Below are 18691 nucleotides of genomic sequence, written 5' to 3'. Positions count from 1 at the left end.
AAATCATGTATTCTCATTGACAGAAATCTCTTCCAGGGAAATGGAGCAGATGGTTTTGTTGCAGAGACCAACAGGATGTGTAAGAATACAGCAAACTAGTCAAAAGTGAGATAAATTCAGTTCAAAGGAGACAAATTGTAGTGTGTCAGTAACAGGACTGGACATGAAAGTCATAGCTGTGGTTGAGGAATGGGAAGCATGTAGAGGCAGTGAAAACTGCTTAAGTTCTGGGCTATGACTATGTCCCTTGAAAATTACATAAATCAGTTTGTAGTGAAAGAAAGGGCTCTTCTTCCTTTCCAGTCAAAGGCATGCTTTTTTGCTGGTCTGTCTGTGCTGACACAATGATTTTGTGGCACATGACGGATCAGATCAAAGACTAATGTGTCTGAAAGGTTGAAGAACCCTCTGCACCAGTAAAGGCTGGGAGCTGAGCTGCTGAAAAGCAATTCTGTGAAGAAGGACCTGGGGGTCCTGATGGATGACAAATTGTCCATGAGCCAGCACTGTGTCCTGCCATTTGTATCCTGAGGTGCATTAGGAAGAACATTACCAGTTTGTGGGAAGTGATCCTGGCCCTCTACTCAGCCCTGGTGAGGTCACATCTGGAGTGCTGTGTCCAGTTCTGGACTCCTTAGTGCAAAAGAGACATGGAACTCCTGGAGTGGGTCCAGAAGAGGCCACAAAGATGACTAAGGGACCAGAGCACCTTGCTTAGAAGGACAGGCTGAGACAGTTGGGCCTGTTCAGCTTTGAGAAGAGATGATTGAGAGGGAACCTCATCAATGACTATGAGTATCTGAAGGGAGGGTGTCAGAGGATGGACCAGCCTCTTCTAGGTGGTGCTGGGCAACAGGACTAGAGGCAATGGGCAGAAACTGATGCACAGGAAGTGCCACCTGAACATGAGAAAGAACTTTTCTGTGCAGGTGATCGAGCACTGGGACAGATTGCCCAAGAGAGTTTGTGAAGTGTCCCTGACTGCAGATATTCCATAACTTTCTGGACACAATCCTGTGCCATGTGTTTTGGGATGAGCCTACTTGAGCAGGGAGGTTGGACCAGATGATCCACCATGGTCCCTTCCAGCCTTACCTCTTCCATTATTCTGTGATTCTGTGAAAGTTAACTTTATTTTTGGCAAGTTAGTGTCAGGATCTATTTTCCGGATCACTGAATGACTTTACAGATGCTGATGTCTTCACAAGACCAAGAATAAACAGCAAGACTTGGCAACAATTTAGTTTTGTGTCAGAGTAAAATGATCTTTATCTGCAGTCCAATTCAATGAATCTGCTTTTGGGAAACAGGCTAGTTTGGCTGTGTGCCATGCTGACAGGAATTCTTGTCCAGAGGTAGGTAGGTAGGTTACCTGTTGGTGCAGTTGTAATTTTATTCCTTTTTATTCTCTACCCAATGGCACTCTTGTAAATAAGTGTCACCCTGTATTTACAGCTGTTGTTTTAAGATTGTTCTTGTCACTTTTTACATGCTTTAGGACTAATATGTGTAGGCAAAAATGCTTTAGTTTCACTCTTTAAATTGTTGGGAGAAAAAGAGTAACTGCTTCATTTAGAAGGAAGTCTCTCAAGTTCTAGTAAAAGAAGGACATCACATATTGGAAGTCACTCAGAAATTTCATTTCTGCTGAGATTTTCTGAGTTCTGTATATTTGCTTTGAGAGATTTCAGCATTTCTTAATAACTTAAAACAATCAAACAAAAGAGTGTCTGAATGTAATTAAATCAGTCCTAATTGTTTATATAACATTTACAGTTTTCATGGCCCCAAATATAAACAAGTTCTGGAGCGTCTATTTATGCAGCATTGACCTTCACAGTGGCTCGGCATACTCAGTGAAGGTTGTGATTTTCCCATACTTATCTGCTTCCTGCATTGCATTAATGAAATAAAAACTACAGTGGGTAAGACACTGACAGAAATGGCAAACAGCTCATAGGAAGATGTTTAAAGGAGTTGCTATCTGGGAGAAATGGCAGGGGCTGCAATGGCTTCCTAGGCTACAGCCTGTCAATGAAGCCACAGTAACTGAGAGTTGTGCATTCTTGGTCCACCAGAATTGGAAACCAAGAGCAAATTATTCCTGTGCCTTTTACTTTTCAATAGGACATTAAAAACATGCACATCATTATGTCCAGTTGATCAAATGACATGTGGTAACTCTTCTATCTGTTGCGTATTTGCATGCTCAGTTTGGTTGTGCAGGTACAAAGCATGTACAAAACAAACTATCCATGTAAAGAGTTTATAAGCAATGAGCTTGTGGAGAGTTTCCCAGTCTTGTGTAAGAGCATCCTCAGCCAGTGATAATAGCAAGAGTAAGGAGAAAAAGATTTAGCTGGAGAGAGACAGAAATAGCCTTTTTTAGTGGTATCTTTTAGTCCAAGTAAATGGGTTTATGGGTAAATAGCAGAAATAAAATGAAGGGAATGATGGCTGAAAAGTGGCACAGACGGGGGAAATTTTTCTAGCATGGAATGTGGCGAGTCAGGATTAGTCTCAGAGAAAATGAAGAATTGACTGAGAAAATAAGAGGGTGAAAGGTGTGTGCAAGGGAACAGGGAAATAGAGTGAAGGAGATGGTGAGCAGACAACAGCCAGTTCACCATCAAGTCCAAAGTTAATCCTCTGGAAAACAATGTGCTTATACAATAGGAGATGGTCCTTCCCTCAGCAGCACATAATGAAGCAGTTTTGAAACACAGTCCATGGTTTTCACATGTGTCCAGAAGCAGAAGATGCTTCCCATGATTGCTGCTATTACTCAAATGACATGGTGTGTCACCTCAGTTTGCATTCCCTGATGTGGATGAAGCTGGGTCATCTCTGATTAATTCTCTGATCTAGAGGAATGCTTGAAGCATAGTGGAGTGTCTATTAATCCTTCTGTAATGGTGTCTACCTTCTATGCATTCCTCCTCTCCACAGTAACTTCTGGAGTTTCTATGGAAATCGTTTGGTTTAGGAGTGGGGTATCAATTTAAAATCCCTAAAATGTAAGGATATCCCCTGGATATAATTACTGTGAAAGTCCGTAGTGCAGATTCATGTTTTTCACCTGCAATGGGAAAGTTAAAAGTAATGATGGAGCTCTGATTTGGCTCATCTAATCACTGAATTCCAAACTAACAGATTCTCTTGGGCTTGAAAAACTGGGCCAGAATTATCACAAGAATAGATTGCCTCTTGGTATTCCTGAATGGAACAAGGGCATGTTAATAATAGCAAAAATGAAAAATAATTAAAAATAGAAGGTCTGATTCTCTCTGCACCAGCATTTTTTTTGCTGTTTTGCTGAAAAAGGGGGAGTTTTATTTTATAATAGACCAGATCCAACTCATCTGTGGTAGCCTGTGCTATTTAAAAATATTATTTTAAGTAATTTATAACTCTCAACAAAAACTTACTTTATTTTTTCCCTGAGTTTTCCTTTTCTTATTTGCTAGAAGACTCTAACTGAAAAAATTTTGTAACGGCTAGGTAAATAGTTGTCTGAGGCTGTGCTTGTAGCTAGGGGTGTGTGAATTAAATGACCCTGTTGTTCTCTTGTGTCTTCATTCTGTGATTGTTCTGAGCCTGTGCAATGTTTCTATGACCTTCACTACAGGATTAATGGGAGTTATTTCCTCTATTGGTGCAAAGCAATTATGCATGCCATCCTGCTCCGAGATGGTTTAAATGAAAGTTGCCAATAGAAATGTTAACCTTCACCTGTCATAATGCTATTATGTTATCTTGGGCTAATGGTGAAAAGAAGTCATGATTTCATTTTATTTAAATTTCAGCTGGGTATTTGACCATAAAATTATTTCTAAAAGGAAACATAATAAAGATGGTAGATCAAGAGTTCAGAGTGAAGAAGAAAAGTGTTGTGTTATTGTCTGGAATGTAATTATAGAAAAAACTTCAGTTTAAACCAGAACAGACTGAGTACCAGGCTAGGTACTCAAAAGATTCTATAGATGTGAAGGGACTGACTTCATCACCGTCCTTTGAAAATCCCAATATTTGACTATTTTATTATGGTGACGTTAGTAAATGCTCATAAAAATGGCTGCTGCAAGATTACAGTTAAAGTTTTCGATCTGAATATCCATTCTCAAACAGAAAGTAGGGGCTAGTCTAAAACTGAAGATTATCCTAAAAGCAAATTTTTGGTTTTATTTTTTCTTATATCCTCAATAAGCACAGTTTGGTGAAAATGAAGGCTAGATAGTATGGACTCTACAAGAGCAGCACAGAATATAGTATAGCAATGGGACATCTGGTCATTCCCATTATGTGTGGTTGTGTGAGAGAAGTGTGAAAAACAACGTAAGGAAATCAGTCAGAGAAAGAGTGGGCTGAAGTGAAAATAGGTTGTCATATCAATATATACACTCATATCAAATAGGTTGTCTGGGACTAAAATAAAAATAATTGCAATTGTTTGAAGATAAACGAATAATACGTTATTATTTCTGGCAGAGTGTAACAGAAACAGGCTTAAAAGAACAGCATTATGTGACTGGCGATCATATCACTGCTTTAAATCTCTACAGCACTGTGTGTTTTAGAATAGGCTGCTTCTCTTCTCAGAATGTGAGAAATTTTTCCTTGCAGAAAGCTAATAGGAAGAAATTAATTTTTGGTGAATCAGCATTTTTCATCAGAAAAAGGTCTCCCAGAAATTTCTGTCCAAAGAGATGAACCACAGGCTCAACATTGCATTCTACAAACCCTAAACTCATATAAATTGCTCTTGCTCAGTGAAACTACTTGAACAAAACTTGCTTTTTTTTCATGAGGTAGGATAAAATTCTTAGTGTCAGAATTTGGTTTATAGGAATATATAGACAAAAGTACCACCATTAAGATTCCATTTGAATTCTCAATTACCTCCACTGACTTTAGTTTACATCTTCTGAATGTGTTGCTTTGGCTTACTTGTTATTTGTTATTTTTAAAATTATCATTATTAGAGTAGGGTGCAATGGTGTTTGTCCTGTTTCTTTATTATAGAACCTATTAATTTTGGAAGCACAGGGTGATCAGTGTATAGAAACACAAAACTGAATCCAACTGCTCTGGCTGAGGGGGATTGCACCCTGATGAACTCACTCCATTACTGCTGATCTCCTACAATGTGCCAATTTACTGCATCCTGTTGGGAAACCTGCACGAACAGAACCTGCAGCCAAGAAAAGCATAAAGGGATAAAGGTTTCAGTGGTAGAAATGGACCTTGTTTTAAGCCTTTGCACTGATATCCACACTCAGTTTTAATTTTTGCAGTCTCTTTAGATTGCACCAACAATGAAGTCACGTTTATTTGCCTCTCCTTTACTGTCAGGTAAATGACAATGTGATCCTAGCAAAAGCATCAGTGAGACTTCCCATTGCATATCTATTAATAACCATACAGTACTTGGGTCAAATGCAAGGTACAATCTGACTGGGAAACATGGAGACAGTTAAATTGCATCTTGGCATCTATGTGGAATATCTTGTACCACTATAATTACATTATCAAGGTGAAAGATAGGCAAATATGAAACAGTCACTGAAATTAATAGCATGAAGTGTAGCATTTACAAAGGAATATATTATTTTCTTGGTATCTTTTGAAATCTTCCATTTGTAAAGGATCTTTTTTTTTAATGTCATCACAGCAGGAGTTTAGCAAACATCTAACTACCTTTTTTAATGAGGTCATTTAATGAAGATAGTTCTTTGCTTATTCTGATTTCCATCCCATATTTCCTGCCCTGATAGTTCTTGCTGTATTTTCATAAGCTTTTAGAGAGTACAATTCTGTAAGCCTTCTCACCTTTTCACATCTAATCTTTACTTGGTTTGAAGTTGCAGCATTAGAATATAAGTACTTAGAAATCACATTCATGGTATTATTAATGTGGAGAGTACACTCTTCCACTGAGCTCTTCTGCAGTTATATTGCAAATATGATGATGCCGTAATATGGCTGTTTGCCGAGTCTGTAACAAAAGCAATGGAGACATTTATCAGTTCTGTAAGTTGTATAAAGAATTTCAGTAAGAAGTGGGTAGGAGGTTGAGTTTTGTTAGTACTCCTAAACTGAACAAGGACCTGTACAAATGAAATTCAAATTGTTTGCCTCAAAGACCTTATCACTTAAAATAGCAAAACAGACAAAGAGAATACAACTCATGTTTTAATGCAGAAGATAAAATTGCAGACAGATCAACTGTATTGCCTTGGGTCAAGCAGAGAGATTGCTGGGAATCCAGGACTTGACCTGCCAGCCATTGTCTTTGGCCATCACCCTATTGCAAATCTACCTGGCCTGTTCAGCTGTCATACGGACCCATAAACTCAGTTTCTGATGTATATTCTCTGTGTGAAGAGACTGAAATGAAATAAAATGGGTCAGCCTTGTGTCTTCTGAAACAGTGTGAAAACTCCATTATTTAATTCATCTTTTGCATTAAAAAGAACCATGAACTCTGTATAGCTCACAAACTTCAATCCTACATGGAAGAAACTAAGACGAAAGGACACGTGAAGGATTCTTTACACGTGACTGGGTTTGATATTTCTCAGGGAAGTTAGCCTTTGACACTATTAAGGATAGTAGCTGAACTGGGATGGAGGGACTGAAGAATAGGGCCTTCAACTAAATTTATTGGCTCTGATTTAGAATCACAGTGTATTTTTCTACTCATATAAAGATCTTTAACCTAATGAGCAACTCCACTTTACAGGAGCAGAATATGTGAACAGATAAGGAAGGACTTAGAAACTGATATATGCATTGAGGAGTGTAGTGCTGACTACTTCTGCGGTATTAGATGAGAATTAGAGAAGACTTAAAGAAGCCATGTGACGGAAAAAGAAAATTAAAAGATTAATTACTTCATGGGAAGCAATTTCTTGGAGCATTTTTCCTGGTTCATCATGTTCAGAATTATGAGGCGGGTAATTACCAGTTCTTTTCCATTTCTCACACAGTGTGGAGACCAGATCAATACAACTCTTTTTACAATCACCCTGGTACTTATCTATTCTACAATGGAGAAAAAGATCTCTCTCCTTTGATTCAAGAAGAAAGGATGGGTGCAATATGAGTAGACACTTGACTTGTACTCTGTCCATGTCTCTCCTTTGGCCTGTCTGCCTGAGAAAATGAAAGAAAATTTTATATTCAGGGCTTTTCTAGAGGGAAGGAAAAAAACCCCTCCAGCCTGTGATGTGTGATTAGCTACTATTTATAAAGGCTTTCTTTGTGAAAAAACATTCTGGAGGGGTCCTCCAGAGCTACCACATCACAAATAACAAAGGACAATGCTTATTGTTTAGTTTAGCTGCCCCCAGCTGATCCATCGACTTCCCACTCCTTGTGTTACCCTGACACTAATGGCTACCTTAAGAGCACACAACTGCACGTTGCTGGGACAGTGCTTGAAAGTCAGACAGTGTATGCAAGAGCAGATAATTTTTTTTTTAATCAGCCTGGTTCCTGCCTTATCTCAATAAAATTTCCACTATAGGTGCACGCTACATACAGAGAGATGGACTCCTGCTAAATGCACTTACCCAAGACATGCTGCAGTCTTGCTCCTCAAACACTGAAAAAAGCAACTGACCAGTAGGAGGTGACACCAATTTACTTGTGTCCTGGTTTCAGTTGGGATAGAGTTAATTTTCTTCCTAGCAGCTGCTACAGTGGTGTGTGTTGGATTTTGTATGAGAATAATGTTGCTAACCCACTGATGTTTTAGCTGTTGCTAAGCAGTGCTTACACTAAGTCAAGGATTTTTCAGCTTCCCATGCTCTGCCAAGGTGCAGGTGCAAAACAAGCTGGAAGGGGGTTATTCAATGCCACAGAACATCATTCTCAGTCTATAAGATAGGAGGATTGGCTGTGAGGGATCAATCTCTGCTCAGAGACATGTTGGACATCAGTCAGCAGGGGGTGAGCAGTTGCATTGTGTATCACTTGTCTTCCTTGGGTTTTATTCCTCTCTTTTTCTTTTTTTTTTCTGTTTTTTTTTCCTTTTATTTTATTTCTTCCTCTCTTTTCATTATTATATTGCTATTACATTTTATTTCAATTATTGAACTGTTTTTATCTTGACCTAGGAGCTTGACATTTTTTCCCCTCAATTCTCCCACCCACTGCACCTACAGGAGCACATAGTGAGAGACTGGCTGTGTGGCACTTAGTTGTGTCCTGGGTTTGAACCTGCACTCAACACAAATACAGCTGGAGCAGGAGGCATTCAGGTCAGCTTGCAGGAGGGCCCTTTTTATGAGAAGGAAATAGAAGTTCAGATTGCCAGAGAGAGGAATGTGCCAAGACCTCAGCTCTGGGTCCTTTTCAAGAGGTAGATGAACTTCTGTCAGGAACAATTTATATATAGTTTTTCTTGCTTCAAGAAGAGGTATGGAGAATGTGTCTTCTGGAGATATTTTTCAAATCAGTTTTGTCTGGTCTGCTACTTATTCTTCTGTCCAGGCTTGAATATTAAGCCTTTCCAGGCTGGAGATGCCTAGGGAAAGCTGGAATTCAGATCAGATATGCAATATCTGATTCAGCCTGTCTTAAGGGATTCATACTTTAATGACTGAGCTTTAAGGAGCTCTAGCAGGCATTTTATCAATATTGCCTGGCTCCAGAGACAGGACAGGGTCATGGGATGCAAAAGACTTGTGCTCCTGACAGAGAAGTGTGATTAAGAACAAACCCTTATGAAATGGAGAACCTGGGGAAAAATACATAAATTAAAGCATTAAATTTTTATTTTAAACATGTAGAATGGAATTAAAAGCAATTTTGGAGAGTTATTTCAGGTGTGTTTAATACTGAGCCACACATATTGGATCATCACGAACACTAGTTAATTACCAAGGCTATTTTCTGACACAGAACGACTCATTTTCCACTTCTGGGTGTATCCTGCAAATTCCCAGTCTTGTTTAGTCAGTTTTTGTTTCATCTCAAGTTTAATGTGGCGCCCCGCGGAAAAATAAACAACCAACATACAAGCACGGTCTAGGAGATCCCTCAAAACCCAAGAGAAATATACAGATATTGTTAAAGAAACAATAAGCAGGTGATAATGACCTTTAATTATGTAGTTAGACTACAGCAAAAATGCTGATTTCATCCTTTATCTTCCTTTCTCAAGTGGATGCTTCATAGCATCAGACTGTATTTACTGCCCCCTCACACTGATTTTCTTGTAATACAATCCCAAACACTTAAAAATGTCAAAATTATAATGGAAAGTGATCAGAAACTTTTGTATCAGTGCTAATTTTACAAAAAAAAAATAGTTCAAAAGTTTAGTAAATATAGAAGACAACATAAAAAAGCACAAACTTTTATCATGATTCTTAGAAATTCTTGCCTTCTTTCAATTGCTGGATCATGTTTGTCATAGCACAAAATTAAATTTGAAGGGGCCCACAGAGTTAATTTTCCTGAAATAATACCTCAAAGTAATGGCTACATTGATTCAGACACATTGTATCTGCATATTTGCATATTAAATAAAGGTCTGTCTTCCCCCAAGATGTTAGCATAGCTTTTTTAATAAATTCCCAATTAATTTCATCAAACATCTTTGAATAAATAAAAGATGAACAGAGAGATGAGGTGGAACTCTGCCGTCTAATGTAAAAAGCAAGCAGAAACAAAGGTGGTTTGTTTTCATTTTTTGGTTAATTAACTTTGCCTTCTGGGAATAAGAATGTCTTCAATTTAAAAGATGCAACGAAGAACAAAAATGTGTATAAATAAAGAGTCTCAAAGAATGAAAGGGAAGGCTAAAAAGAAGCACACTTTTAAAAAGATAACTATCTTATATTACTTAATTTTATTAAAATTATAGTTAAGTTTGACATCTGTTCTAGAAGGCCTACGAACTGTAAGAACAAGTACAAAGGCTACAGAAAAATATTTTTATAGAAGACCCATTTCATGTCAGCTTACTGCAGGATGACATTCATCTCTTTCATTACTGATCATTATCTTCATTCTGGACTACAGGTTTGAGTCATCAAAGACATTCCTGACTTTCCATTTGTTAAATGCATAGTCCACAGGAAAAAAGAGAGAAGCATACTTCAGACAGATGAAGAATATTCTGGTAATTTTTTTCAGTTAACATAGAGTAAAAAAAAAAAAAAAAAAAAACACCTTTAACTTGACTTTATGTGGAATATTAATACAGAGATGATATGAGTATAAAAATTGAAGAATACATACATGTAAATGTTTTTTCCAATTTGATGTTGTTTTCTCGGCTGTATTCTATACCAAAAAAACCTCTTTGGGAGGAGGCCATACAAAGTTCATCTGATAGCTCTGGCTGAGGCTCATTACAAATGTGGCTTGTTGTACACAGAAAATACTGCTTAGAGCATAAATCAGATCAACACATCTCCCTGCAACTGTTTATTTAGATGTTCCCTGAAGGCTAGCTCAGTGTTCAATTACTCCCACTAATGAAATAAGGGAAGAGGGCCAAATGGTAAATGACTGGAAGTTATCTCTTTATAAAAGAACAGAATGGAAGAGAAATAATACCAGAACACCATAATCCTCAAAGTGGCAGACCAGGCAAACTAAGGTTTGCTGGACAGGGGCGTATAAAAAACTCCTCAAGTCAAGTTTATACAATCAAAGTTTATCTAACAGTGCTCTACTATATTCCTAGGGCTCCTCCTCTGTGTAACTCCTCTTTTCTGTCAATTCCCAAGAGCTGTGCGCTCTGAGCCTCTGAGAACTGGGGTTTCCATCCGAGGTGGGTCATTATGCTACTTATAGGAAACACCTCTATTGCTGTCTCTCTTTGTCATTCCATCTCGGGCCTTTTCACACTGAGAAAATTCTCTTACATTTTTATTGCACAGTATGTGATTATTTCTTGGTTCTGCAGGCTTACAGATATAAAAAAAGGGGACAAAAGCTGGACATTGAAATGGACCCTATTGCAAACCTACCCATGGATCTCATAGCCACATGACTTTTTTCAACTCCCCGTTTCAAGGCTTTAAATTAAATTTACATTTCAGTTTTTACAGAAGATAGGGATGATGAGGTGCTGCAGAGAGCATCTTAATAAAGCTGGCATGGTATTAATTGTCATTCTTTTCCAGCTAAATATTCACTAATGATAATGACTCATTTTGCCTCATTATTTTTCTAGTTAAGGGCTTTATATTGTCAAGGGTTTTAATCTTCCTTCTTTGCCTATATTTCGAATCTACCAAGGTCTTTGTCTTCGCCCTTCCTCCCTTATTCAAAGCCAGAAAAGTTTTCACTACCCTTGTTCTCTTAGGAACAAGCTATTTGTGGTTTAGCCCAGCATTTTTGTGTTCAATCATCTTTCTTTTCTTTGTTGTCAACCCTTTAAAGATGTTCGTCTTGCTTTTCTGTAATTTATAGCTTCTCAAAAAGTCTAATCAATTTATACCTTCCCCACAGGTTCAGGTCCAGCTTACAGTGCTGGCTGTTTGAAATTCACAGTAATAGGTGTTGCATTTTTGATAACACATTTACTGGTGTGTTAGCCAGGGTGATTTATAAAGGGTGTGTGGGAGGGTTTGATTTTTTGCCATCCTTAACACAGATGAATTAGGTGAAATATTTCTCAATCAAAAGCTGCCACACAAAGCTTGACTTTCAACCACAGCATAAGCTCATTCGAATGGGATCTCTGAGCTTGAGGCATGCCACAAAATACAGCGCTGCAGCAGACGCATCCTCCCAAGGCAGCCTGTAGCCACGCAGTGGGAAAAGACTTTCAGACTACTGGAAACTGCTCAAACATTAAGCTGTCCACAATGAGAGCAAGAAATCTATGCTACTCTCAGTAGACATTGATTTGCTTAGGTTAGTTCCTACATGGAGGGTTTGTGGGCAAACCATTTTCTCATTTAGTTCTAGCTGGAGTAAAACTCCTCCAAACAGTATCAATCAGTCAGCCCTTGATTTTTGAGCACGAAGGCACTTTGTGCCTCAAATCCAGCAGCACTTCTAGGACACGAATCAGAAAGGGTTATTCATTGAAACAATTTGATAGGCATATTCAGTTTCCCTTCTAAGGAAGGATTCCCCTGACATGAGCTGCTAAGGTCAGTGCTGCAGTACCCACAGACTTACTGATGCTTCAGGTTGGCCCAGAGCTGCTCTTTCACTGCTCCGGCACTTGTACCTACTCCCTCACACTGAACTCCAACATTTCATTTCCCTGTGCTTACAAGAGCATTTGGCCTTTGAGCTGGTGGTAATTATCAATGCTCTAAGGTAACAGTAAGAGAATATGGCCTTCTTTCCCTTAATTTATTGTATCTGTTCAAGGACCTCAGGAGATACAAACAGGGAGAGGTGAGAACAGAGGAGCAGGAGCAGCAGTGAAGATGAATTTCCAGCAGAGGTCACGAGAATTCTCACATCTTCTGTGATCTTTCATGAGAGAGAATGTGTGACTATAAGGTCTTTTCTTTCAGAGTCAGTGCTAGCTAACACTGCTCCTGAAATCAGAAATCAGAGAGGCCTTAAATAAAATTTTTTATCCCTACCAATAAGCACTTATACAGAAACAGCAGTGACTTTTTAATCTGCATATTTGCATAGTCAGAGCCCTATTATATTGCCAGGGCTCTGCCTCCAGAAAAAATCCCCTCACTTAGATGTAGACTGGCATGAAAGTCCTAAATAAAATGAAAAAAAAAAAAAAATCCTTTAGTCTGCAGTCAGCAATATACACTCCTAGCACAAGTTTCATCACCCAATGACCTTTGCTAAACTCAGCCAGCCCATTTGTAAATGATTATTACTGAGTTGTTTCATTCTATTCCTGCCCTGAAGGCAGAAAACCCTAACACAGGTGTTTCTATTTCAATAAGTGTCTGAGCCAAAATGTCTCTAGGTATTTTCCGGCTTCTACAGCTGGGAACTCTGATATCCTATTCCAGGTAACTGTCTGTCTGCAGCCAACTCACATAAGATATCTGATTGCTTTATACTTCAGTATTTGAAAAACTATCCATGAGAGTCTCTTTCCACAATATTGCCAACACTAACAAACACTTACTGAATAGAATAAATTTCTTTTTTTATGTGACACTGTAATAATTGATTAGCTGTTAATGTGAAGGTGCATGAGATGATTGATTTCATTTTGCAAAAATGTGTGCCATTCTCTCTTCTTAATTGGGAATGGCTTAATTTCTTCACCTCATCTCACACAGCACCTCAGTGAAATGATTGCAACAGCCGACTTTTAACAAGGCTGAAGTTATCCTTCCTCGAATGTGGGGAACTGGCTTTGAGGATCTATTTTTTGTTACCATTTATTAGAATGAGCATAACCACTTTTACTGTAGCACCTGGAGCTACTCAAATGCAAGAAGTCTAATATAATCCCCGAGGAAAAGACACTGCACGTGCACACAATCAGAAAATCTTAGTACTGTCTGGGATTTTTGAATAGAAATATAAGAATCCTACTGGGAGCCCTAAGGGAAATTAAGACAATACAGTCTCAGGCAGAAAAGACACTTCTTTGTAGAAGTAATTGATATTTCATTTAAAAAAATTAGAATTTTCTATTAAGAGAAAATCCCCTCATAATTATCAGTTATCTGTGAAGGACAATAAATCTCTGGACATAAAGTGTTCTCCCTACAGTCCCCTTTTTAGGGGGCTGCCATAAACTCCCTCTTGGAGCTGGACTCTCAGACAGTTTATCTGGAAGCTTACTTTAAATTTAAAGGTAATGAAAGGCCTGGGATCCTCAGGTTTACAAAGTAACTTGTTCAACAATTGCTTATAAAATTGCCCAGGAATTTGGACATGGTAAATTTTACATTATCTACCTCCGTAGTGTTTACATGATTGAATATTCTCCATCACTGAGGTCAGGCTTCTCAGCTGGCTAAGGAAAGCAGGTGGCAGGAAAGTGCCTAAGTGTAGGAACCATGCCCAAATTTTGTGACAGCTTTGGCAAAGTGACTCATTCTTTGTCACGTATACTTGCAAGTATACACTTGCAATGTATGATACTGAAATGTAAACATTTCTTAGTAAACCTAGCACTCCTAAGTGCCTTGCTGCAAAAGCCCCTAATAAATAGCTTTCCAAAGGCCAGACAAAATGCTTTTCAAGAATTCAATGAATCATCCAAGAACCTCCCTCACAAAAATCACCTTTCCTTTGAGCTGTACATTTCTAAAGCCTTCCTTGGATATAAGATGAAAATATGAATGCAGCCAGGAAAGAAATGCAATATCTGTTAATGAAACAAAGTCCCGCAGGTATTCCTCAACAAATTTGAGAGCTTTCATCTGCTTTCAAGAAGCTTCCTGCCTGTTTGATTACATTTATTTCCATTTCCCTCCCAAATAAAAACGTCAACACTACTGATAGTCAGTAATCACTGGTCACTGTTCCTACCAGGGTTTACTTAGGTATGTTAGAATTAATGTCTCTCTGATAATTAGTTTTAAATCATATTAATTCATATTCATATAAAATTCATTAAAAATCATCTACATAATGGGAATTCTTCTCTCTCTTCCCCCCCACCCCGAGTTCTTAATTATGCGTCATATTTTCTGGTGAACAGCCACTAGAGAGGAGATAAAGCATCCGTTACAGTTTTTGGAACTAAGAATAATTAGTCAATGAAACCAAGTGACTAAGAGAGAGGGAAATGGTTTAATGGTCTGCTTGTTAAGGAGTGACAAAAGTTGATAGCCTCAGAGAAATGGCCCAAAATCGATCCTTAGAATTATGGGAAAACACTATTGCAGGTGAAATCTCTGATAAGTTGCAGATGTGAGAGGATATCAGTCTCCTGGGCTATGTGTGCTTATGTAAGTGTTCAGTGAGTACTTGAAAATATACATTTTCAAATCAAAAAGAAAGCTGTTTTCAAATCAAAAAGAAAGACATTTTTCAGTATATATATATATTTCTCGATATTGACTCTAGGGCAACAACACCCCTTAACTTATTCTCCTCTCTCCTTATGAGATATTGTTGGTGTAAATGTTGAGATTTCTCCTGTAAGCTTCAAGTGCAAAAGAATGTTGAGTAAATTCTTATGGAATAGGTGTCATTTAGGCAATTCCTAGCTAGCCATTCTTACAAAGTGTCATTGTTTCATAATCCTGATTCCCTAGAAAGAAGGGCTGCCCTCAATGCTTGGAAAGCCTCTAGCAAGGTACAGATGCTCTCCTAAAGAAACAAGAGCCGACAGGATGCAATGAAGGCATAATATAGCTTTTTTTTTTTTTTTTCCTGATTCAATATTTTTCTACATTAGAAAATGAGAGAGAATAGCAAATTTTTCAGTAAATCAAAAAAAGTGAAATCACAATATGTCTTGTAGCACCACCCTATGTATCTTGTCAGTAACATGACTTGACTTTAAATGATGGCTAAAATATATTGTTTGCCGTGCCCCTTGATTTGTTAAACCATAATCATGAAATTGAATTACAGGACAGGAACGATAATAATAGATGAAACTATTATGTGTCATAGAGAGGCAATTTAGCTGTAGCTAATGATCTTTACTAATGGGATAAGATATACTGCCACATGTGCCTTGACGACCATCATCAGATAAAACAGAGTAATCCATCAAGCAAACCTTTAAGGCAGTGTTTAATTTGAGAGGTGAAAGAAATAAAATTGGACTTTGGAGGACATCACAAATTCCATCCATGTAAGGAGATAGAATATTGATCTAATGAACTACATGAAGTCTAGACTGTATCATTTACCTGTAGCCTGGAGCAACTGGATGCACACACATGCATAGTTGAAAGGTTGGTGGAGTATAAATTAACTTTTCTCACTCAAAGGCAATATGGTGTTCCAAATGAACTGGAATATGATTATGTCCTGGCTACAAATTATACATCACACATTAATAGTAGAGTTTCTACTGAATGCTGTTTGGCTTAATCAAAGAACCTGGACAATGGTGCCTTGCATTTGTCCCTGCCAGGGACTTAACAATATGGAAAAAAGGGAAAAAAGTCAGAGGTTTTTGTCAGTGCTGTGTTTCTCTTCAATAGGTAATTTCCCTATTATTAACTGCATCCATTCTTCATTCTCCACCATGCTCCTTGTGAAGGAATTCTTTGGGCAGCTCTGTCCAAAGGCAGCAGAGGTTACTCTTGGGCCACTCACACCAATCTGGTTTCAGCTGATAGCAAACAGTTGATTGGATTATTTTCATGATGAATAACCCTGTGCAACAAGACAAGAAGGTATTTAATTTGGTATCCAAAAGAGAAATTCCTGTGCCTAATTGTGTGTGGGATATATGTAGATATTTATTCCTAAAGTCTCTGAATGGCATCTAAAACAATTGCAATTCATTTGCAGCAGCTTGAGAGAAGAAAATGCCAATAGGCAGAAGTGACATTTATAAATACTGACTAAACGAACAGTGTAAAAACAGAATAACCCCCAAATCCCCATGCCTTCCCTCTCCTCAAAAGGACTCCTGCACTTCCTTCAACTGTTAAAGGGAAGACAGCAAAACCAAGTGGGAATAATCTAGTCTTGAAATTTTAACTAACTGTATTATTGAGTTTTCTGCATGACAGGTGTTGACCTATATTTAGGACCTATATATAAATCTGAGTAAAAAGGGCTAATAATAACTGTGTGTTGTATTGTGTGTGCTTTGTTTCTCATCCCCCAGCATACCATGGGTTCCATGTATTTTGAGTATTGATGAAAACTGTATTGATTGAGGAGGTTTAAGAAGCAGGCTTTCATTCTTAGAATAATGGTAAATCTCATATAGGCTCTCTGCAAATTTCAGAGGATTTGCATGAGACTGAGCCAATTATCTAACATTCAGCCAGCAGAACGTCAGGGAAAGCCAATCTGAGTTAATACTGACAGTTCAGTTTTGAGTCAGAGACTGCAGAATTTCAGAGAGGTAGGAACATAATTCTGCCTCTAATTAAACACAATGTGATGTGCCAGGAAATTCAGAAGACAAATTACTGAATCAGTCAATGAAGAACAGATATTGTAGCAGTCCTGTTTTCTTTGTGCATTTTGGCCTTGTTTTCTGTACATTGTTGCAAACATGGTATTAATCTAAAGAAAATCCTTAATTTGTTATGGATTTCCACTTTAAATCTGCTATCTAGCATAAGTGTTATCTTGAACCAATTATGTCTTACACTTGGATTTAATGTAGCAAAAAACACATGAGATAATTCCACCAATTACTTCTTACAACTTTTAGTTGTATATGTGAGAAAAAGAGCAACATGGGCAGGTGGCTATTTTAAATGTTTGTAAAATTCAGTTCATTCTGGTAGGGGAATCTGTGGAATTTCATGCTAAGCAGACTTTAAATGCTCTTATCTTCTCTGTCAATCTGGTGGTGTAATATGAATAAATGTTTAGCCATATTAAATGAAAATAGAAAACTCTTGACTGGAAAGCAGTGCATGGTTGGTGCCATGGACAAAAATATGAGGTCTAAACCAAAGGCAGGTGCTTCAGACAGTAAGCAATCTGGATATAAAATTAGCTCTGCTGGAGCCAATATTCATAGGTATTTTAGAGAAACTGAGCCTTCTACATAAAATAGAAAAAAAAAAAAAATGCAGCAGGGAATCTGCCCCACAGAGGAAGTTAGAAAAATGAAATGTCAGATCTGCAATTCCCATGAGATGCCTTGGCAGCATATCTAAAACTCACTTCTCATAATAAAACATAATAATAATAAAAAAAAAAAAACCCAACAGAACTTGGCAGAAACACTTTCTGTTAAAAAAAATAGCAAAAAGACTTAATAAAAATTCTTTGACCAGCCTGATTTTCATTGCTAACTACATAAGCAGTATTCAGCTGCTTGGTTTTTTAGGACCAAAACAGCATTAATTAAGTTATTGGGAAATACCCATAACAGACATACTGATAACACGTTTTAACAGGAAGCCCCCAGGGAACTTGGATGCCTTGTTTTATTCATATCCAACCAATTGACGTAGCACAGACATTTTAAGGTTTTATTTAAGCTGTTACACTCTACTATTTGTGCATCATCCATGTAAAAGCAGTGTCAACATCAACATGCTGACTAAATTTAATGAAATTTTCATTACTTTCTCCTTTTTTTGGATACTGAAAGAATCATTCCCTTCATAAAGACAGTCTTAAAGAGGATATTTTCAGACTGAGGTGGCCAGATCGGAGTTATTGTCAGATAGCCTAACAAGTGAATATTTCATCTTGCTGACATTCCTAGGCTTGGAAATCTTCATGAGGAGTATATTTTTCACTGTCTACCATGGATCAAAACTCTTCTGTTCATGGAGAGGATGTGTGAAAAACTGATTGCTTTAAAATTGTGGGTTGAAATAGAAAATTGTATTGTAAATAAATTTAGGAGTTTAATGAAAAACTTAGTTATGGTTGAGTGTATTCATAGCAGTTGAAACTTTGAAACAAAGAGCTGCACTTTGTTCCAGCAGCTGCTTGGAGGCAATCCTGTCCAAAATCAGCCATACCCAGTCAGTGTAATCTGGCCTGGAGAGCCCATGGTATGGGACAGAGATACAAAGAAACTTTTCCCCAAGTATTCAATAGTACCGCACTGCTTTGGGACATCCAACACTTTCAGCCTTGCTCTATGGAATTAGTTTTTTGAGTCACA

Source organism: Vidua macroura, chromosome 7 (genome assembly GCF_024509145.1).
Source record: "Vidua macroura isolate BioBank_ID:100142 chromosome 7, ASM2450914v1, whole genome shotgun sequence".
NCBI classification, from domain to species: Eukaryota; Metazoa; Chordata; class Aves; order Passeriformes; family Viduidae; genus Vidua; species Vidua macroura.
Note: the sequence above shows the minus strand (reverse complement) of the source record.